This window comes from Peromyscus leucopus, chromosome 4 (assembly GCF_004664715.2).
Source record: "Peromyscus leucopus breed LL Stock chromosome 4, UCI_PerLeu_2.1, whole genome shotgun sequence".
Taxonomy (NCBI): Eukaryota; Metazoa; Chordata; class Mammalia; order Rodentia; family Cricetidae; genus Peromyscus; species Peromyscus leucopus.
In genome coordinates, this window is record NC_051066.1 from 140,706,874 (window position 1) to 140,714,142 (window position 7,269).

The 7,269-nt window shown below is 54.7% G+C and overlaps 1 long non-coding RNA gene across 1 annotated transcript; it reads right to left on the reverse strand.

Moving 5' to 3' along the window:
- Window positions 1–1,282: 1,282 nt before the first annotated feature.
- On the reverse strand, window positions 1,283–4,273 carry LOC114709827. The gene is made up of 2 exons (XR_003736990.2): window positions 4,161–4,273; window positions 1,283–2,649 (listed from the first exon to the last, which is right to left on the reverse strand). It is a non-coding gene; the product is annotated as an uncharacterized LOC114709827 (long non-coding RNA).
- Between the last annotated feature and the right edge of the window lie 2,996 nt (window positions 4,274–7,269).

The window sequence follows — 7,269 nt, forward strand, 5'->3', positions numbered from 1 at the left end:
CTTGTCGTCTCAGAGGTTCACGTCATGTGGTCATTCCTGATTCTGGGGCAGGAGGAGGAGATGGAATTCTGAGGTATGTCTGCGCCACTCTGAGCCTGTGAGAAAGGAGGACCTCATCTAGTTAAGGTGTACCCACTGTACCTGGTGGACGGGTGCGTCTCCACCTAGAACGCTGTGTCCTGAGGTTCCTTGGACAGGCGAGACTGCTGCTCATCCTCCCCTTGGAATCCAGGCACCTGGCGAGTCTGTGAGAGTCGGAGGTTCACAGACAGGCTTTCCAGTGGCTGAGGAGAGGAAAGAGAGCTGGGCTGCCGCAGCTGAGTGTGGCCTCCTTAACCCAGAGCTTAAGGCCTAGCATAAGAAAGGACAGAAGCCAGCGCCCCTGAGTTTCCAGTTGCCCCATTCACCTGGGAAACACAGGGGAGTGGACTTGACAGATGGGGAAACTGAGGCTCCAGGGGTGAAGGTGAACTAGCCTAAGGTCACAGTTCATGAGAGTAGTGCTCTGTGGTGTTCATGCAGCCTTTTAAAGATAGGTGACTCCTGGGTGGTGGTGGTGGCGGCGGCGGCGGCGGCGGCGGCGGCGGCGCGGCGGCGGCGGCGGCGGCGGCGGCGCACACCTTTAATCCCAGTACTCGGGAGGCAGAGCCAGGCGGATCTCTGTGAGTTCCAGGCCAGCCTGGGCTACAGAGTGAGATCCAGGACAGGCACCAAAGCTACGCAGAGAAACCTTGTCTCAAAAAAAGCCAAAATTAAAATAAAATAAATAAAGATAGGTGACAGATGGGAGGTGGTCGGGAGGGATAGGAGCCAGGAGAGGTGGGGAGGGGGCTGTGTCTCCTTTTCTACCCAGGGTCCTGGCTCTAGGTGACTCAGCAGCTGCCGCTCAGGCCCACACAGGCCAGGAGTTCTTTGCCCGCCAGCGGACTTTGAGCACATGACAGCAGCCGCTTTCCGGACTTTTCCAGGACCTTGGTGTGGGTTCTCCTCTCCGAGCCAGGGACCTGGTATCTTTGGCAGCCTGTGGGGACTATTTTTAAACCTCACAGCTGGTTTTGGTAGCAGCAGCTGACATGTGTGTGTGTGTGAAGCCCTGGGTTCTGCCGACATTCTGGACTGACTTCGCACATGAGCAGGGGTGAATCAGGAGGAGTGGAGGTTGGGGCATATTCCCACCGAGACTCTAAGAGGGAAGGGGACAGAAAGCCAGCCTCAAGCAAGGGACTTAGGATGGACCAAAGGGCTTGGACATGGTCACAGAAGATGCAGGCTGATGCCAGGAGAGAGAGGCAGGATTTATTACTGGAGTTATTAGAGTCAGCATCTGGACCCTGGCAGCCTTGACAAAACCAGGCTAGCCCACTCATCCTCAATACACCAATTAAGGAAACAGCCAGCAAAAAGCAGAGAGAAGAGAATTATGCAGCATGGTCACATTGGGAAGAGGAGTAAATAAAGAGGTCCAGTGGCCCCCCTCGAGTTCATCTTCCAGGTCCTGACACGAGGTTTAGGTTCAAATAGAGGGCAAGAGGTCTGCATAGCTAAGCCGTCTGGTCAGAGTGTGTCCTGCCCGTCACTGAACCATTGCTGACGGGCTCTGGTGTCTCCTGCAAGGTGGTCTGAGGAGCTGTCTGGAGTCTTCCTGGGAGGCAAGTTCTCCTCCTGGTTGGCTACATGCTTTGGCCTTTCTTTTCTCCAGCATGAGATTCCTGGAGCAATTCCAGTTTCTTGGGATGTGTTGTTTTCAAAGGTCTGAAAGCCCAGGGAGGGACAGTGTCCCTTTAGAATATCTACAGTCCTGCCAGGATAGCTATAGCCTGGGGCTCTGCCTGGCCTTGCCCTCTATGGGGGATGGTGACTGTGAGGCCTAGAGGCCAGCACAGTGGACAGCCCTTAGCACTTGTGTGGACTCACTGGCCACTGCCTGTAACAAGTCCTTCCTGGGCATGTGTCCTCCCTCACAAGCGTGTCAGCTTTGTGGAGGACCCTGGCAACCCCAGGTCACTCAGAGGTAGGGTCTAGGGACCCAGTATCCCTCAGCTGGGGGCAGGGAGGGACCTGCATGAAGCCTGGACTTCCTCTTGTCCTCACCTCTGTCCAACCCCTCACAGCCGCTGTGTAAGTCACCAGTGCTGGGCGCTGCTCTCTTGGGTTCTGGATTTGTCTGTGATGAGCCCCCGTGTCCAGTTTTGTTATGGTGACTCTTGTCCATTGTCTCACGGCCAGGGTGGAAAGCTGGCTGGGGAACTAGGCAGCAGTCTGGGAAAGAAGGGAAGGAGTAGAGACCGCATTCCTGAGGAAGCACCAGCAGAAACTGAAGTCTGCAGTCAAGGTGTGAACAGGGCTGGCTCCTTCCGAGGCGGGGAGGACATCGGCCCAAGCCTCTTTCTAGTTGTGCTGGCTGCTAGTGCCCTGGGCGCCCAATAGCTTGTTTTCCAGCTCAGTGGTCACCAGGTTTCTCCCATGTCTCTGTCTCAGACATCCATTCCTCTCTCAGAACACCAGCATCAGGTTTTGAGTTACCTTAATCGCACCCATGAAGATCCTGTTCCCATACAAAGTCTCCTTCTGGCCTGGGTGAGTGTGAATTTGGGGGGCATTGTTTGACCCAGTGAAGATATTCCAGGAATTGCGGCAAGGCTGAGACACCTGCACACACAGACATGCTCAGGAGATCGCGACACCTGCGATGTCCCACCCGGGCAGAAGTCTGGGCTTTCACACTCTCTGGGAGCAGATGGACAGACAGGACCATACTGTGTGTGACCTGTGGTCCTGCTGTTGAATGAAATGTAGAGTCCCAAATTCAAGACGATTAGGAATTCCAATGGCTTCTCGGACCACAGGAACCTCCATAGGTAGAGTGCTTGCTTGTGATACAGGAAGCCCTGGGTTCGATCCCCAGCATCATGCAAACAGCGTATGGTGTCACAGACCTGTAATCCCAGTATTTGGGAGGAGGCAGGAGGATTAGGAGTTCAAGGTCATCCTCAGCTACAAATTGACTTTGAAGGCAACTTAGGCCACTTGAGACTGTCTCCAAAAAAAATCCAACAACAAAAACAACAACAAATCCAAATTAACATTGATACTATTTGTTTGTTTGTTTGTTTTGTTTATCTATCTATCTATCTATCTATCTATCTATCTATCTATCATCTAGCTATTTATTTATTTTTTGGTTTTTTGAGACAAGGTTTCTCTGTGTAGCTTTGGAGCCTGTCCTGGAACTCGCTCTGTAGCCCAGGCTGGCCTCGAACTTACAGAGATTGCATGGCTCTGCCTCCCGAGTGCTGGGATTAAAGGCATGCGACCACCGCCGCCCGGCCTTTATTTATTTATTTTTAAGATGGAGGCAAAGAGCATTAAGCAAAGGCCGTCGCTTTGAGCTCAGCACTTGTGGGATTGCTCAGGCCACGCAGCACCACGCGAGGCTGGCCTGCAGTGGGGCCGGACCTGTTCTCCCCTTTGAGAAAGAGATTCTTCTTTGACGTGGAAAAGCCAGTGGGTGTGGTGTGCTGCGTTCTACCCTGCGACTGGGTCTGTGCTACCCAGGCGCCTCATTGGGGTCTGTGCCCCATCCCTCCACCCAGGTCATGAGCTCGGCTGGCCGTGGCAGGGGGCGAAGCTGACTTACCCCAAACCCTCAAGACTAAGGGGCCTCAGGGACCTGAGCCTGGGTTCCATTTATCAGCTGTGGGAGCCCAGGAAGACGGTTCCTGTCAGCAGCCCAGGCTCCTCTTCTGTAGATGCATAGGCACTGATGGAGCACATTACCGACCAGGCCCAGGCGTGAGCTTGGGTGAAGCAGTGTGAAGATGGCCCCTGGCCGGCCACAGCGACTGTTTAGTTTTGCATGATGTGGAATGCAGGTGACCAGCGGGCCGCCTGTCTGTAGTCACCCCACGGTCTGGACACTATGCAAATAAGCCACTTCAGGAAGTTCAGGCGTGAGATGAGGAGTTGGCTCTGGCTTACTGTTCCCGGTCCTCTGCCACCCCACCTCCTGCCCTCCCCATGTTACTGTGACAGACTCCCTTTGCTCTGTTAGCAGGGACTCACCCCACGGTGATCCCAGGACCATCTCCTAAGCCTCCGGTGCCCACCCTGTTCTTGGCTTCACCCCACAGCTGGGTGAGTGAGGCATGCAGACACCTCACCAATGGTCCTTGTGCCCAGGATTATGGGCCCAGTTTCTTCCCAGGCCACCGGAAACAGAGCCGTGCTATGGAGTCCCATGGTGAGCTCCAGGCAGCTTGCTGGCTGCTGATGACTTTATCTCCAGTGGCTGCCTGGTGACAGCTTGACGGTTCCCAGAGTACCCGCCGCCCCGGCTCTTTCCACACGCCGCCATGGGCCACTCTGACATCTAGATTGAGCTGTACTGAGAGCCAGGCTGCTGGTGAAGGTGTCCGCAGGGGAGACGCCATTCTGAAGGGGCAGGCCTCTGATCTCGGAGTTCGCATCCTCCAAAGAGTCTCTGGACAGCTGCCCTGACTAGAATATTGTGAATTCTCTTGAGAAGAGTCCTCCAGTTTTGCTTCCCACCAGACCCTGAAAACCACACAGGGGTCCTGGCACCAAGATTGTGCCCCAGACCCTGGCAGGGAAGAGCACAGGTGCCCCACAGGCATCCAGGAGCCCCTGCCTCTCCCAATAGACATCCTGTGAGGCAGTGTTCCTTGGGTAGCTCGTTCACTCTGGTCCTCTGTGGGCCACCTTGGGACTCTCGTCACTGCATCTCACCACCATTGTGGTTCGAATCTGAAATGTCACCCACGGGTGTGATCACCCATGAAACACTTGGTCTCCAGATGTGACGCTATCTTGGGAGGTTGTGGAAACTTCTGCAGGACCTGGCTAGAGGAAGTAGGTTACTGGAGGTGTGGACTCGCCCCATTTCCTGCCTGCCACGAGTCCCTGGCCGGTCCCCTTCCCCTCTCTCGTGGCTTCCTGTCTGCCTTGAGATGGAGAGACACCTCTGCCACAAGCTTCTGCCTCCACGATGTCCAGGCTCCATGGACTAAACTTGCTGCAACCAGAAGCCTAAATAAACGTTCCTCCCTGAGTTGTTCGGTCACAGTGAAGGAAAGGTAACCCACACAGCCACATGTGGTGGCTCACACTCGGGGGCCTCTTCACGGCAGCGTGGCTGACAGCAATCATCTGTCGTCTAGAGTTCAGGCGGGAAGTTCATGCAGCCATGTGCAAATGCCAAGGTTGCAAGAGGCAGAAATTACCATACCCCAGCTGCAAAGTTGGGTCCTCACCACAACCTGGGCTTCCACCACGGTGAAGAATCCTCCATGTTGCGTCTACTCCCTGACCCCTCTCGCACAAGCCGCCTCGTGCTTGCTTTGTGCCTGAGAAGGCACAAGTCCCAAGAACATGGGGAAATCGGGCTCCCACGGGACCACTTGTGGTCAGCACTGGGACTGGCCAGGCTTCAGCACATGTCCCTCATCCAGGCTGGCACAGTGACTTCACAGGATCTCCAGGGGCTGCTATGGTCAGGCTGGGGCCTAAGGGGGCTTTCTAAAGTCACTTGCAGGCTCCAAGAGAAAGAGGCCTGTGAGGTACATGAATGAGGCCAGAGGCCCAACATCCTTGATACAGTCCCTGCTCATGGGTTCTTCCTGGCCTATTCCTGTCCTCTGGAGTCAATGGTCTAGGACCCTTCACTGATGACATACAGATGTCACAGGACCATGTGGCCATCCACTCCCAGGAACTGCTTTCCTTGCCAACTTCCAGGTGGGTGGCACCGGAGACACTTGCTACTTGGGCACTTTGAGAGACAAGGCTATCCAACCAGAGCTCTTATGTCCTGTAGAGGAAGCTCAGAGGACAGTTGCCTGGGCCAGCCTGGGCCTGTTCTGGCAGATTCCCAGGCTGCAGCTGACCTCTGAGGAAGAGGCTCTGCCAACCCCTCCAGCAATCCTCCTGAGACTGTGTGCTCGCCCACAGGTTCTCCTATCACTCATGTCTCCTTGTGGTGACCGAGCTTGGGAGCACTGGGGTGGGACCGTTGACTCAGTATGAAGAAGGAAGGCTTTTGAGCCCTGTTTCAGATGCTGGTGGATGCCACTGAGGGCCTCAAAGCCTTCATTGACACCCCACACCCCCTACACACACACACACACACACACCCTCCCTGAGACTGGATCTAGCTAAGGAATCAAGATTGTTCCATGTATAGCCAAGGCTAGCCTCAAGCTCACTGCAATTCTCTTGCCTCAGCCTCTCCAATTCTGGGATGCCAGGCATAAGTCATCAGGGCTGGCTCGGTTTCCTCTTCCGTGTAAGTTGCCACTTACTGGAGCGGCACGAGAGGATGGGGTCTGAGAGCCAGGGTGCCCAGGCCAGCGGTGTCATGGGGCTCTTTGGAGGATCCCCAGCTGAGGACTCCTCCCAGCTGAGGACTCCTCCTCGGAGATGGTCTCCCAGCATCTAGGAAGATCCTTCCCAAAGACTCCCAATGGAGGAAACAAATCCACAAAGTGTTTTCACAGACCGAATATAAGAGCTTCCTTCTGATCTCTGGGAGATGCACCCCACCTCTGTGTGTGTGTGTGTGTGTGTGTTGATCCTGGGGGCCCTTAAACTTGGAAAGTTTCATCACCAGCAGAGGAAACTGCTCCGAGCCCCTCCCTGGGTTTGGTGGTCACCCTCCAATGTTATCATCCTGTGTGATCAGGTACATTTGTCCCAGCCAAGACGTCACCATGAGCTCAGGAATGGACGTGAAGCTCCAGGGCTAGCAAGATGACTCAGTGGATAAGGGCGCTTGTCTGTAGCCTGACACCCTGAGTTCGGTTCCCAGGGCCCACATGATAGAGAGAACTGACTCCCACAAGTTGTCCTCTGACCTCCACACGTGTTCCATGGTACTTCAGAACCCACCCACAGATCACACACACAACAAAGCATAATAAAAATGTAAAGACAACAGAGATGGAGTTCCAGGCTTGGAAGAGAGAGCTGTTCTCCATGAACTTCTGTATCCCGAACAGCTCTGTGATGGCTACTGTTGATGGTCACTTGAGGATCTAGAATCATGAAGAGAACAAGTTCTGGGCCTGTCTGGGAGGGAGTTTCTAGACTGTTTTAGTTGAGGTGGGAAGACCCACCCTAAATGCAGCAGCACCCTTCTGTGGGCCGGGTTTCCCGACTGAATAAAAAGGAGAAAGTGAGCTGAGCACCGGCGTTCATCTCTCTGCTCCCCGGCTGTGGACGAAGTGACCAGCTGCATGCTCCTGCGGCTGTGCC